A 16,087-nucleotide genomic window follows, 5' to 3' on the forward strand; every position below is an offset into this window, starting at 1 on the left:
AACTAACTACAAAGCCTAGGGAGAATGCATAGAGCAGCTATTTGTGGGCTCTGTAAATACCAGCAAGAGGATTGGAGAAGTTCAGAATTCCAAACTCACCAAACCCAAACCAGAAGTTTTTTCCCCTCTGACATCCTTTGTCTTGGATTTAACACAGCCAGAAACTTGGAAGTGAGCACTCCTATAGATACAGAAAATTCCAGCAGGAGCCAAAAAAGGGGAACCTATCACCCCTGAGAGAGATGTCCAGCCCCTACCCTCCTTTCCTGTGCCAGGCCCTAGGCCAACCTTGTCCAACCCGCTGCCTATGGACTGCAGACGGCCCAGGATGGCTTTGAATGTGGCCCAACACAAATTTGTAAACTTTCTTAAAACATTATGGGATTTTTTTTTTTTGGCTTTTCTTTTTTTTTTTTGCCCAGCTCATAGGCTATCATTAGTGTTAGTGTATTTTACGTGTGGCCCAGGATATTTCTTCTTCTTTTAATGTGGCCCAGGGAAGCCAAAAGATTGGATATCCCACCCTAGGCTATCCCATGGCAGCCCTGGCAGTTACAGTATGGAAACCCAGAAGAGACAAACTAACTCCAAGCAAGGAGAGCCTTTCTGCGCCTTCCCAACAGCTGCAATTTCAAGAAGGTGGGGCTAATTCCCATCACTTGTTTTCTCTCTCTCCCCCTCCTGTTGCTTGGCCCAGGTCGGAGGCAGAATCTTCTGTAGACACTCTTCACCAAATTTAGGGTATTTTCAGCCATGATTCTTTCAAATATTTTTTCAGCCTCACTCTTTTTTCCCTGCCCACTCTGACATTCTAATGATATAACTGTTAGACCTTTTGGGATTGCTCTACAAGTTTGTGATGTTCATTAGTTGTTTTCTTTATGTGGTTTTTCTCGGTTGTACAGATTGAATGGTATCTACTTATCAATTGTCAAGTTTACTGACTCTTTCCTCTGCCATCTCCACTCTCTTATTAATACCACCCTATGAGATTTTTATTTCTCATAGTGTAGTTTTCAATTCTAAAATTTCCATTTGTATCTTCTTTGTCTTCTGTTTGCTGAGATTTTTCTATGTTTTCATTTGTTGGAAGGATGTTTCTGTCATCCTTTTTTATTGGAGAAGTCTTAAAACTGCTTTCAAGTTTCTATGAGATAATTCCAACATCTGTGCCATCTCAGTGGTGACCACTGTTGATTGTCTTTTCCTAAGCAAGTTGATATTTTTCGGGTTTCTATATATGCTAACTAACTTCAAATTATGTGGTGGGTATTTTGAGTCTCTGGGTTTTTTGTTTGTTTGTTTGTTTGTTTTTAGATGAAGTCTTGCTTTGTAGCCCAGGCTGGAGTGCGATGGTGCGATCTTGGCTCACTGCAACCTCCACCTCCCAGGTTCAAGCAATTCTCCTGCCTCAGCCTCCCAAGTAGCTGGGACTACAGGTGTGCATCACCACACCCAGCTAATTTTTGTATGTTTAGTAGAGACGGGGTTTCACCATGTTGGCCAGGATGGAGTCTCTGGATTTTGTTGAAATTCTACAAAGAATGTGGATATTTTTTCTTTAATAGCAAGCAACCTAATTGGGTCAGGTCACAAGTTCTGGCCAGGCTTCTTTGGTCAATTTGGCTTTCAAAGTCTTTGCAGTGTGATTCCAATCTGTCCTCCAAGTCCTGCATGCAGCCAGTCTAGGACTTGAGCAGTGGTCTATCCCCTAGTACAGTTCTCAAAGTCTATGCATTCTATTCAGGTTTACATCCGTGCACACACAGCTCAGGGTTAGTAGTTAGGAGTTCATGTGCAACTAAAAGGAGTTGTTTTCTCAAGCTCTTACCTCTTTGAAATCTTGGTACTTTCTGGTTTCTTGAGGGTCCTTTTTTTAGTCATCTGGCCAGAAATCTAAAGCATCCTGTTTCCGCTCTGCTTCACACTGTACTTGATTGTAGCCACGTCAGAAACAAGTGTGGGCAGTGGGAGCTGGGTAGGGGAAATAACACCATTGCTCTAAGATTATGTGATGTCTGAGGCACCAGAAAACAGAGCAAAGAAAACAAAACAAAGCAAAAAACAAACATGGACTTCCACACTTTCTCTGAGCATTAGGAGGTCCTTTTAGCTTTCCTTGAGCGGGAACCAGAGTGATTTTCCTGAATTTCTGTCTGTGCCAGTGATTCCTTCTGGTCCTCAGGCTATCTTGAGTTCAGGCAATGGAATTCCAGAGAGGAAAAAATTTGGTGAATTCACTGTAGTTTTGATGGTTCTTGACTTCCGGACTTCTGATTCAATCCACCTGCCCCTATTTTCTTTATTCTTTTCTTTTTTTTTTTTAACTTTTAAGTTCAGGTGTACAAGTTCAGGTTTGTTACATAGGTAAACTTGTGTGGTGGGGTTTTTTTGTACAGATTATTTTATCACCCAGGTATTAAACCTACTTTTTTTCCTGATCCTCTCCCTCCTCCCATCCTCCACCCTCTGATATGTCCCAGTGTGTGTTGTTCACCTTTATCTGTCCGTTTGTTCTCATCATTTAGCTCCCACTTATAAGTAAGAACATACAGTATTTGGTTTTCTGTTCCTGCATTAGTTTGCTTAGGATAATGACCTCCAGCTCCATCCATGTCCCTGCAAAGGACATGAGCTAATTCTTTGTTATGGCTGCATAATATTCCAAGGTGTATATGTATCGCATTTTCTTTAGCAGTTTCTCTTCAGATCGTATAAATCTTTCACCTGCCCCTATTTTCTTTTCAGAGTCATCTGCTTCATCCACATTCTTTCTAGGTACATTGTTTTATAGCTACATTCAGTGAAAGAGTTGGTTGGAGTGGAGTGTGCTTCATCCATCTTAGCCAGAAATAAATCTTTCTCTCTCTCGTATCTATATCTGCATTTATATTTACCTGTATCTTTCCATTTCTCTCACTCTGTAATTTCTCATATATGTATTATCTACCTATCTATCTAATCTATCTACCCATCCATATATTTGACTGGCTTAGACGCTAGAGTATAAATCTGTGAGTTGTTAATCAACATTTTGTTTTTGCAGTGTTTTTAACTGTTTAGGTTAAAGCTTCTTAATCCAAAAGCTAGCTTCAGAATTAGTAAATATAAGGCATTAAAGGTTTAATGGGGAGGTTTAGGAAATTGAGTTAGTCAAATATAATGCATAAATGTTCAGTTGTATGTTTTTCATCCTGCTGTAGAGACAAAGATTTAGACCTGTGGTAGGGTTCATTATTCTGAATGAATCTGCGTTCAGATTCTGTGTGTTCAGGAACATAACAAATTGAACCATCTATTCACCACATGCTTGAGTCCCCTTGATCTTATCTATGCTAAGTGGCAATCATTCTAGGATGAATTTAGAACCACTGCTTTATAATGCTGTCCAGTCTGACTGCTAGAAAATTCTCCCCTAAATTTGAAGCCAATTCTATTTTTTTCTGCAATTTTAACCCAGTTTCCATTTTTCTTCCTCTTTGGGTCTTAAAGAAGAGGGTTTTTAAAAAATCTATTTACTTTTTTCCCCCAAACAGGAAAGCCCTTTAAATATTTGAACACAGTTTAGCTTTCTCCTCCTAAACATTCCTGGGTTTTCTGAAAGGTTTTCCTATAACAGTCTATGACCATGTTTCTCTGGGTGGTCTGCAGGCCATCTGTTGCAGAATATTCTGAGGTTCCTATTAAAAAAAGGCCGACCTGTAGGTTTCACCTCAGATGTACTGAATCAGACTGTCAGATTGGAGAGTCATTGCTCTCTGCTGTTGGAGTTGGGCCCCAGCTGGGCTCAGTGTCAACCTGCTCTGTTCTCCTTTTAACTGAGTTTTCTCTGCCCATCAAGTGAATACCAGTGGGGAACTTACCCTTAGAATCTCAAAAGTACTGTACTTTGAAAATGTTTCCAGAAATTGGCAAGGGCATATGCCTTGGGATTCCTGTATTCTCTGATGGATAATATAATTTATAGCAAGCAATGCAGTGAGAGCCAGGATCTCTGAGAGTCTAAGACACTGAAGTTACAAGTTTAAGGGGCCATTTGTGGGTCAAAAAGACTAATTAGGGAGAAAGAGAGCTAGAGATGTGGAGCTTGGTAAAGTGATTTTTATTGTTATTGCTGCTGTTATATTCCACGGGCGCTTACACACTATGTTGGTGGAGTCCATTCCTCCAAAGGAGAGAGTCAGTAAAAGTTTAGTTTAAATTCTTTCTTTGGGTCCTAATGGAAATCCTTTTGTATAAGTGTTGATCCTCAACCACGAAGAAGTGGCAACTCCCTGTGAGAAGAAATTTGCAGCCGACTTTCCTATGAAATTCAGTTGAAAGTTGAAAAACAAAATAGCAATGCCGAGGTTCTATGTTTAGAGATTCTGATTTGGGAGGCCTGCAATAAGGCCCAGACGCCCATTTACTTTAAGCTATCCAGTGATTTGCGTATGCGTCTAGGGCTGAGAACCGCTCTCCTAAATATTTATGTAGACATTCCTTTTGCTATTATCAAAAGTGATGTGGACACTTCCAGCTAATTGATAACAGAATCATAAAAAAACCTGGTAACTATTTGGGAATAAAACTCCTCTCTTCTAGTCCATTTATTTTGAAAAAAAAAATCCGATTTAAATTTCTAGAGAAGAGAGAGACATATTTGCATTAATTGGGGAGAAAATCTCTTTGCAACAGGGAATAAATAAAAGGAAATAAGTTGAATTCAGGGAGGAAAATTCTTTATTTTGCTTCAGAATCAGTAGCATATAATGAAAATCTGTCACTTTAAAAAATAATAAGTTGGTTTCACTAACCTGTATAACATTTAGCCCCCTCCTCCTACTAGTCAGGCCCATGAGATAAAAAGAAAACTAAAAGCAGTGAGTGTTTTTGGAGCTATAAGCTAAAATGTATTCTAGAGCATCTCGAAGACAAGTAGCTATTATTCATTCTGCCCCTAGAAGCATATATGTAATTGGGACTGTGGGCCCCAATTGCTTTAACTTGAAATACAACTAACATTTTTTTTTTCACTCTCTTCATATTCATACGTAGTGGTTTTTCCCTTCTCCCTCTCCTGAAAACAATACACTTTAGCAAAACCACATTATAACCAGTCTTGACCTTATTTATTCCCACCGTCCTACCTCCCTACCCCCCTACCCCCCTACCCCTGCTACAAGATTCAACTTTCACAGCTGTTGTGATCTGTGGGCCAAATCAAAGCTAAGAGAAGCTTTGTAGTTTCTGAAATTTTCCCTTCTTTCCAGAAAGGAACAAGAAGTCTTGGAATGACTGAGCCACTGCCAGCCAGCAACAGATCTCGCAAACCCAGCCTCCCCTCTCATCTCTCAGGAACTCAGCTGATTGAAGAAAGCCACCTGTTCCTAGGCCACCCGACTTTCTCTGTAATCAAGAAATAATGACCACATTTGAGAGAAGAACTTCTTTGTTGGTTCTGATAAGTGCCCTAGGAATTCGTGGGGCAACCAAGCTGAGCAAACTTCAGCTGAAATGAATGCCAAGGGCAGAACAGAGGCATGCTAATGGCCAGCTTTCATTTTTCTGTTTTTAATACCATCTGCATCTCTTCTGATATTTGAGTTACTACTTCATGTTACGTAGCTATATTTTTAAAAAGGATTTTTTCTTCCCCTTTGGAGTTTCAGCTTTTTATTAAGAAAATCTTTTAAGGGAGGATGTTCCAGTAGTATTAGGTGGGTGCAAAAGTCATTGTGGTTTTTGCCTCTCCTTTCAATGGCAAAAACCATAATGATTTTTGCACCAACTTTAATAACTTGTGGACAGGGTTTGTGTGAGGAGTCAGCAGCAGACTGGACACTAGGACATGACCTAAGTTTGGTCAATTAGATGTTTCAGCCTGGGAATTTTTATCTGGAGCCAGTGATGCAAAGAGAAAGAGAGATATTTAAAATGTGTTTATAGCTCTCAAGGTGTCCAGTGAGGGTGCAGCATCAAGCAGCATCAGTGTTCCATGGCTGCAGAAGTGACAGCTCAGCAGGGTATCTCTGCTAAAAAGCAGTTGTTTTTCTCGCTTCTTTTGCTACCAAGTTCTCATTCTTTCCATCTATTTCCTAAGTCTGATTGTCCAGCCGGCTGTAGATTCTGTGAGCCCCGTTATCTTTCCAGTAAATATTTTTCTATTTAAATTAGCCAGAATCACTTTCTGCTGCCTGCGACCAAGGATCCTGTCTGATACATGTAAGATGAGAAGGGTGTGGTCATTAGAATGAGAAGTGATCATTTTAATTCCAAGCCTGGGAATATTCCTTAGGAAAATTTCTGCAGTTTTACAGTGTATGTGGAATTATCATCTGGAGCATAAACACAAGATTGGAGATAAATATTAGAAGACTCAACTCTAGGGTACTGTAAAAAGTTGATGGGGTTTTTTAGTTGTAAGAGTAAATATACTTTTCTAGAGCTTCTTAAAATTAAATAAATGGTCATTTTTTTCTAAAGTAAGGTGGATGCAATCCTCCTTTGAAGACAGAGCTCCTGTTTGCAATCTTTCATACATTATGTGTGTTAGAGGCCCTTAACAATAATGCTTAATATGAGAATTACTGCTTTTTTTTTGTCTTAATATTGGATTGAAAGTCTTATCTTCTTCTGATTATTTGAATCTGGGTCAGGTATTCTCCACTATTGTGGGATTGAGGGAAGCAAGTAATAGCCACTCTATCTTTGGAATGTTCTGGCCCCTTTATCAATCACTTAGGCGACCTAGTTACAAAGGATTCCTCTCTGGGACACCTAGACTTTGAGGAACCCCAAAGGAAAGAAAATAAAAGCATCTAAAGCAGGCTTTTTTGTTGTGTGAGGGCTGTAGCAAGTGAATGGGGGGAGTCTTAAGCAGTTGTCTGGTTAGACAGAGCTAGTTAAATAAGAAGAGTTGGTGAAGCCCGTGGGAGTCAAACCCTTCTCTCTATAGTTTTCCTTTGTAAAGGATAAAGATAGGGTTGAGCGAACCCAGAAGCTTTTTCCTGTCAGGAGGGAATTAGAACAAAGATTTTCTTTAAAGACAGTGTGCTTAGTACTGTCTAGTGACAGATGAATCTCAAAAGACTCAGTTGTGATAAAGCCCCAATGTGTAGATTCTCAGTGGAAGCACAGAGTAACTTCCTAAACTTTTCTCTACTTGTCCTTTGTTCCGCTGACACCTAATTTCCTGTTTCTGGCTCTGTTCCCTCATCTTAATCCCATCCGGCCCTTTACCTGGAAGTATTCTTAGGAAAAAAAAAAAAAAATCCAAGTTGTCCCCCTTCTGAAAATAAATATAAGTGCGAGTTGTCAAACAACCATCATGTCACAATAGAGTGGCACTGTGTTGAAATGCTCAGAAGATTTGGAGTTCTTATTCAGCGTTAGATTTTCTGCTTGATTGAAACTTTCTGAGTTCATTTTTCTGAGATACTAATATTTACTTACATTACAGGAATTCTGGGGCAAATAAATAATAGGAGCTAGAAAATCATTTAAAATACCCATTGCTCCAAGAATGGTAAATGTGATGAAAACTTTTCTGTACACTTGCAAGGAACAACTCTCTTCACTTGTCTATAGTTACTCCATTGATTCCAGCTTATCCTCAGCACCAGGCTACCAGGTTCCATGCAGTTCTATTGTTGCCACCTGTTTCCCTATAGATACTGAGTTATTTTGTTGACTTCTTGTCATGACTTGTGTTTGACATGAAATTTTACTCAGTGCAAATAAATTTTTATTACCGTATTCTAATATACAACTCTGGAGTATTATATATACATGATAAGCTGGGTATATCTATATGAGATAATTGCTGAAAAAATGTTTGACTGTGGTGGCCTGATTCCGTAAAACCAGTAAAGTTATATAGTCCCCATTTTCAGCATTTTGATACTGTGTTTCTATCATGATTCACATTTCTCCTTAGGGAATGTCTCTCAAATATGTAGGGAAGCAAACATGAAGAAATGTTTTGCTGGCCGGATGTGGTGGCTCACGCCTGTAATCCCAGAACTTTGGGAGGCTGAGATGGGTGGATCACTTCAGGTCAGGGGTTCGAGACAAGCCTGGCCAACATGGTGAAACCCCATCTCTACTAAAAATAAAAAAAAAAATAGCCAGGAATGGTGGTGTGCACCTGTAATCCCAGCTACTAGGGAGGCTGAGGCAGGAGAATGGCTTGAACCCGGGAGGCGTAAGTTGCAGTGAGCAGAGATTGTGCCACTGCATTCCAGCCTGGGCAACAGAGCGAGACTCTGTCTTGAAAAAAAAAAAAAAGACAAAAGAAATGTTTTGCCAACACATGCCCCTGCTATCAGTGGTTGTGCAGTTACGCATTGCACAAATTTAAGGGAAACCGTTCTCACGATAGTTGGTCTGCGTGACTGCCAGAATGCATCCCTCTTTCTATATTTTCTCCCCTTCTTTAAGACAGTACTTATTAAATAATACAAATGATTGCAATATCCATTAGATCACTGAGTCAAGTATAAGCAATGCCGACTTTGTCAATTATTCATGATTTTGTTGGAGTTGGCTCCTGTCTATTTCCAGTTTCATTACACAGTGATTTCCTTCTATTCATGTATGCTGCATAGAATAGTCCTCCCCTATCCATGGAGGATATATCTCAAGACCCCCAATGGTTGCCTGAAACCTAGAATAAACCCTAAATACACTATGTTTTTTCCTAGGTCAAAAACATTCACCTTTTCACTTAAAGGGAACACTTTATGGCTTCTCTTTGGCATATCCCACTTACTAGCATCACTACTCTTGCACATTGCGGGTGATTATTTTTAAAAATTTCAACATTTCAATAGCTTTAGGTGTGCAAGTGGCTTTTGGTTATGTGGATGAATTTTGTACTGTAGAAGTCTGGGTTTTCAGTGCACCCATCACCTAAATACTGTACATTATATCCAATAGGTAATTTTCATCCCTCACACTCCTCACACCCTCTCCCTTCTGAGTCTTCCATTGTGTTCATTTAGAATCAATGCCTCCTCCCACCCCATGGATACCAGTGGTTTGTTTTCTCTCCCTATGTTTTTGCCTTTTCCAGTATGCTATATAAATAGAATCATACATTACCAATGTATTGGGTCTAGCTTCTTTCACTTAGCATACTCTACTTCAGATTCATTCACATTATTTTGTGTATCAATAGTTCATTCATTTTTATTGCTGACTAGTATCCACTGTGAGACTGTATCACAGGTTATCTATTGATGTAATGAGGATATTTGAGTTGTTTTCAGTTTTTGGACATTATGAATAAACTTAGTATAAAAGTTCAGGAAAGATTTTTTTTATGAACATACTTTTTCATTTCACTGGGGAAAATTCCTAGGATTGGGATTGTGTCATTTGTTAAGTACATGTTTAACTTCATGAGAAATTGATAAACTATTTTTTGAAATAAGCTATGCCATTTTGCATTCTCACCAGCAATGTGTGAAAAATCTAGTTGCTCAATAACCTTGCCAGTACTTGGAATTGTAGTTGTTATTTATTTATTTATTATTTTAGCCATCCAATAGTTATGTAGTGGTGTCTGGTAGGGGTTTTAATGGCTAATAATGTTTTATACATAATTATACATAATTTTATTAGTTAATTTATCTATATTCTTCTCTGATTTTCTTTTTAGATTCTCTCTTCTACATGGATTTTGAAAACAGGGCAAATGTCACCTTCTCTGTAGCAGCTTTTCAGACTGCTAAGAGAAACTCTTCCTCCTTGGTATTAGAGTGGCAGTAGGAACTTGCCTTTGGTGGTTCATTTCTTACTTGACTCTACCTGCCTGCTTCTCTGTAAAAATGTTGAATTCCAGGTGAATAGGGACTCTGTTGTACTCATGTTTGTATCTTGGGTTCCTATTTCAGAGCCTGGTGCTTAGCTTATGTTTAACTAAATTGTAATTAAATATATGAATTTAGATCAACTTAGTTTCCTCGCATGTCCAATAATAGAGTTAGACCCTATATAATTACAGTGGTTCTGTCTGTGCAGGTGCTGTATGATTTTATCATTTCATCTGGCTGCAGGGAATAAGTTCTACTAAATGTGTCAAGAGTAGAGAGGAGGGAAAATACATATATGCATGGCAGCTAATGCTATGATAATTATCTATAATAATAATTACATATATTGAGTACAGAATAGGTGGCAGGAATTGTACCATATCGAATATTTAATACACTATTTAATTTGTTTCTCATAACAATCTTGTAAAGTAGGTATTATTAACTAATATCCTCATTTTATAAATCAGGAAATGGAATATCAAAGAGGTTGAAGTAACCCATCCAAAGCCACCCAGCTGTTAAATTGCAGACCTGGGATATGAACTTGGATCTGCTGCTCTCTAAATCCTTTGCCATTCCCCATTGGGCAACATAGTTCTACCCTATGCGTGCACTGTCCCAAATTCATTGCGTTCCCCATCTGTTCTAAAAATCATAGTTGAAAGTCCCAAGAAATAAAGGGATTTCCTGCCTTTGAATAAAACAAATAAAAAGTGTTTTATAAATAACCTCTTTAAACAGTTACTGAGGGAAACCCAGAAATAATAGGTGGAATTTAATGAGCCATTTGGATGTCTAAGGTACCTTATCATAGTTGAAAATATTGCACCTTTCTTTGAGAAATCAAAATGCCATACACCAGATGAATGAATCAGGAGGTTGACGTTCCTGCTGACCAGAGTTCAGCAGCTGTTAGTATTAGCAGTGTGTGTAAGCTATTTCGGGGATACGGAGGTTCTATTTCTTCCATCACTCCTGTCGCTCAGCCCAAGATCCTGTTGCTTCTCTTAATTGCATGTGCTTTATTTGGTAGTACCTGACAGTTTATTAAAGCAAAAAGAAACTGTTGTGGTTTATCATTAAACTCCCACTGTAATTACATTTCCACACGTGTAGGCTCTTGTCAGCCTTACAATTCAGCTCAATATTGCATATGTTAATGCTATTAGGATATTAACAACTATTAGATGCTAGGCAGAGCAATCTGTTTTTTCATTAAGCAATAAGTAACATTACTTATTGCTTAATATGGATAGGCTATTGAGGATACTGACAAGTGAGCAAAGCCCTGAGGCTTGGAAAGAGCCTCCATGTTGAAGCTGAACCCTGTGCTGCCACTCCCCCAAGTTCAGAGACAGGCTGTCAGTCACCCCAGTGTTCTGTATGTGCCTAGTCATGACAGGGCCTTGGAGGTTTAGAGTGGGAGAAAAACAGCTCAATGCATTAAAAAAAACTTAAATAGCCTTATTCTCATATCCTTCATAGGATAAATTCCTGAGGTAAGAGGGATGCTGTTCTAACACATAGTGAGTCCTGCAGGCAATAAGCTTGCTTCCTCTCCTCACTTTTCCCTCTCTGTCAGTCTCAGAGACCCCTCTTTCATTCTTCACTAGACAAGGTAGAACAGCAGTGCCCTTCTCTCCAATATGGTTCCCTTAGCCAATATACAGGGTCTAACCATTTTGAGATGTACTTTGGCCAGATCTGAAATCCTGTCTTAATCAGTGAACTATGTGGTAGCAACGATTTCTTTAAATTCATAAAATGGTGGATGGAAAGAATCAGGCAGCAGGTGGTAGGATAACAAATATCTACATCACTTTCTTCCAAGCAAGTGGAACACAATAGTCCCCCCTTATCAACGGGGGTACATTTCAAGACTCCCAGTGGAGGCCTGAAACTGCGGATAGCACCAAATCCCATATACACTATGCTTTTTCCGATACATACGTACTATGATAAAGTTTAATTTATAAATTTGGCACAGTAATAGATTAACAACAATACTTGATAATAAAATACAACAATTATCATAATGTAGTACAGTAAGAGTTATATGAATGTGATTGCTCTCTCGAAATATCTGTATTGACCTCACCCTTCTCGTGATGATGCACGGTAATATAATGCATACGTGCTGAGATAGGAAGTGAGTTGAATAACGCAGGCGTTATGATGGATCATTAGGCTACTAATGACATAAATCACAGCACTGTGATAACTTTACAGTTGATGTGTTAGCCAAGGCAGCTACTAAGTGACTAATGAGCAGGGAGCGTCTACAGTGTAGATACCCTGGACAAAGGGATGATCCATGTTCTGGGTGGGACAAAGTGGGATGGCGTGAGATTTCATCACACTACCCTGCAGCACATGCAACTGAAAACTTATTATTTCTGGGCCGGGCACGGTGGTTCATGCCTGTAATCCCAGCACTTTGGGAGGCCAAGGCGGGTGGATCATGAGGTCAGGAGCTTAAGACCATCCTGGCCAACATGGTGAAACCCCGTCTCCACTAAAAATACAAAAAAAAAAAAAAAAAAAAAAAAAAAAAAAATCAGCTGGGCGTGGTGGCGCGTACCTGTAATCCTAGCTACTTGGGAGACTGAGGCAGGAAAATCGCTTGAACCAGGGAGTTGGAGGTTGCAGTGAGCCAAGATCACACCACTGCACTCCAGCCTGGGTGACAGAGCAAGACTCCGTCTCAAAAAAAAAAATATTTCTGAAACTTCCCATTTCATACTTTTGGACCATGATTGACTGCTGATAACTGAAACCTCAGAAAGCAAAACTGCAGATAAGGAAGGACTACTGAACTCTTGTTAAGTATTCAGAAAGGAGGGGTACTGATGAATTGTTTGATCTTCTGAATGAAAATGTGCTCTTGCTCTTTGAAACTATTTTTATTACTGCTTATATTATGGTTCACAGGCAGCAACAGTTGTACAAAATTGGAAGTACTGTATAAGATAATAGAGAAAGAAATGTAAAAAAATATATCTGGAAAGAAACAAAGCAAAATGAACCCATAAGAAATTGTTTATAAATTATGTGACGTGTCATAATTTCATAGGTTGGCTTTGAAAGCAATTGTGCTAGTTACCATTTGAGCATGGTTCATATATTATAATAATATTCGCATTATTGCCAGGCTTCTTTCAGAATGTATTGATGAACAATGTATTAGATTTTGGATATCCTTACTCATTTCTCCCACATTAGCTGTATCTATTAACTACTTGTAGTAGTTATAAGTAGTTTTCTAAATTTGTTATACTAGACAAAGATTTAACACATATCATGAGAATCACATGCTATTACATGTGGTGGTTTGAAAATCACCCACTTGACTCACTCTCCTCACCTCACTGTTGTTCCCTTCAACCTCCCAAAGAGGAGTTGCTATCTTAATTGAGTTCAATATATCTGGACTTTTCTTTGGATGGTTTTATAATGTCACCATATCATGGTGAAAAATTTTTTAAACAAGCAAAGGACAGTGGAAACTTGGCATCACTTTCTAAGACAAGGAGGATAACAGAATTTGAGGAAAGTTCTTTCTTCTCTATAGAGCCATCCTTTACCCTCATCACATTGCTTCTGCTTATCCATCACACCTACGAATTGCTACTTTGGCCAGATTTAAAGACACAAATTAGGCCCAATTTATAGTTGGGAGTTAAATCTGTCACAAAGTATTACACATGAATGAAGCTCTATCATTTTTGTTTCTTGCTTCCATGTTGTAAGTTGACATGACAGCCCCACTCTCTGTCTCTTTCAATCCCTTACTTACATTGTAAAAAGAACAAATGGAGTTGGCCTAACTTTTTGCAGCACGATGAGCTATCTTGACTTCACACCATTGCTTTCATACATTGGATTTCTCATTAATTTGGGCTCAGCAGCCTGTTAGGGGGGAAATGAGAACTTAAACTTAAGGCCAAAGAAGAGCATTTCCTTTCCTCTAAATTAATCACTTCAATCCAGATTTATTTTAGGGTTTAATTAGGAGTTATGGACAGTTGAATAATTATAATAACATGGTAATTAAACTTCTGATTTGTTGCTCTCTCATGTTTGTTTAGCTCCTTTTGAAATCTCATATCTTAGGAATGACGGGAACTTGTAGGGATGATGGGACCGTAATCAATCACATGCTGTAACTCAATACAATAAAGAACTTCAACTTAATTCCTAATATTTTGATTATTGTCTATTTTTTAGTTTAATTATTCTCTTTCAGACCTCTAGAAAGATGATAGAAATATATAATCCTTTCCCAAATTTGGCCACTGGTAAACTATAAGAAAAGTTGTATTAGCGGATGTTATTTGTGTAATTTGTTTTCTGAAGAATCAATGCATATATTTTCCCCAACTGCATTATAAGCACCTTAAAGAGAAAAATGACATATTATTCAAAATTTTGGACCCTAACACAATGTACAGCACCTAGGGAGTACTCAGTAAGTATTTGCTGAATATAATAGATAACTGTGCTATATTAGTTGTCAAAAGGGCTAATTTTCTACCTATAATTTTGTGTTTCTCTCCATTTTTCATATTTTAGGAAAACAGTATGAGGAGTTATTTATAGATTTTACATTTGACCTTTCCAAATGAATTAAAAATAAGTGTAGATTATTGTGCATTTGATTTAGAAATTATAATTACATTCTCATGTAAGAGAGCCTGGAAATAGCAAAACACTGCTCTTAGAGGCTGTCAGTCAGCTCATCCTGTCTGTCATCCTATCCCATATATTGTTGAATGAATAAATATATAATTCAATTAGTTGCATTAAGAGCTAAATAACAATTTTATTTGGTTTACAGTTTTAGGGAGGTTCAGTTTACTTAGCAATATACGTACAAAAATCCTGTCAGGGTATTTTGTATACAGAACATAGGGAAAGGGATTACTATTATCTTTCTCATTTTTGTACATTTTCTATCTTTTTAGAATTTCTACAGTTCTCCATTGCTGTTGGACAGTAGAAGGCCAGTTATTTTTCTTTTGTGTATTTTTTTTTTATTCTGGTGAGCTTAGACATGACCAATAGAAACATATTCATAGAGGGCAGTTATCTCCAATACTAAAATTTTATAAAGAGCTTGCCTCTGTGAAATTTTATATTTGAAAAGCTTGTAGTAAGATAAACAGTTCTGTTTCAGGCTGCTCATGACTCTATTAAATGAGACTGATATAGCAAAAAGATAAAGTAAAATTGAATAATATTTGACTTGGCAAATTGTACATTTAGATTCTTTTCTCTACTAAAACGCCATAGGTGCTGAAAATTGTAGTCTTTGAATATCGAAAATGATGTCTTTTTGTGACTCCATTCAAATGCTAGAACATAACTACTCTGATGGTTAATACTAAGTGTCAACTTGATTTGATTGAAGGATACAAAGTATTGATCCTGGGTATGTCTGTGAGGGTATTGCAAAGGAGATTAACATTTGAGTCAGTGGGCTGGGAAAGGCAGACCCACACTTCATTTGAGTGGGCACCATCTAATCAGCTACTAGCAGGGCTAGAATATAAGCAGGCAGAAAAATGTGAAAAGAGAGACTGGCCAAGCCTCCCAGCCTACACCTTTCTCCCATGCTGGATGCTTCCTGCCCTCGAACATTGGACAAATTCTTTAGTTTTGGAATTTGGACTGGCTCTCCTTGCCCCTCAGCCTCAAGATGGCCTACTGTGGGACCTTGTGATCATGTGAGTTAATACTTAATAGATTCATATATATATATATATATTCCATTATTTCTGTCCCTCTAGAGAACCCTGACTAATACAACTACCCACCATCTCACAAGTTCTCCAGAACATTTTTTTTGTTTTGTTTTGAGATGGAGTCTTGCTGTGTTACCCAGGCTGGAGTGCAGTGGCACCATCTCGGCTCACTGCAAGCTCCGCCTCCCGGGTTCACACCATTCTCCTGCCTCAGCCTCCTGAGTAGCTGGGACTGAAGGCGCACGCCACCACGCCCAGCTAATTTTTTGTATTTTTAGTAGAGACGGAGTTTCACCATGTTAGCCAGGATGGTCTCGATCTCCTGACCTTGTGATCCACCCGCCTTGGCCTCCCAAAGTGCTGGGATTACAGGCATGAGCCATGGCACCTGGCCAAGTTCTCCAGAACTTCTTGGTGGCAGAATTTTAGAAAGTAATGAGGCTCTTTGTAGAATGCCATGAAATATACATTGTAGTTTCACTATACTATACACAGTCACAATCACAAAGGCTTATGTGCAGGGCAGTACAGGAGCCCATGAAC

Source organism: Pan paniscus, chromosome 5 (assembly GCF_029289425.2).
Source record: "Pan paniscus chromosome 5, NHGRI_mPanPan1-v2.0_pri, whole genome shotgun sequence".
Classification (NCBI taxonomy): domain Eukaryota; kingdom Metazoa; phylum Chordata; class Mammalia; order Primates; family Hominidae; genus Pan; species Pan paniscus.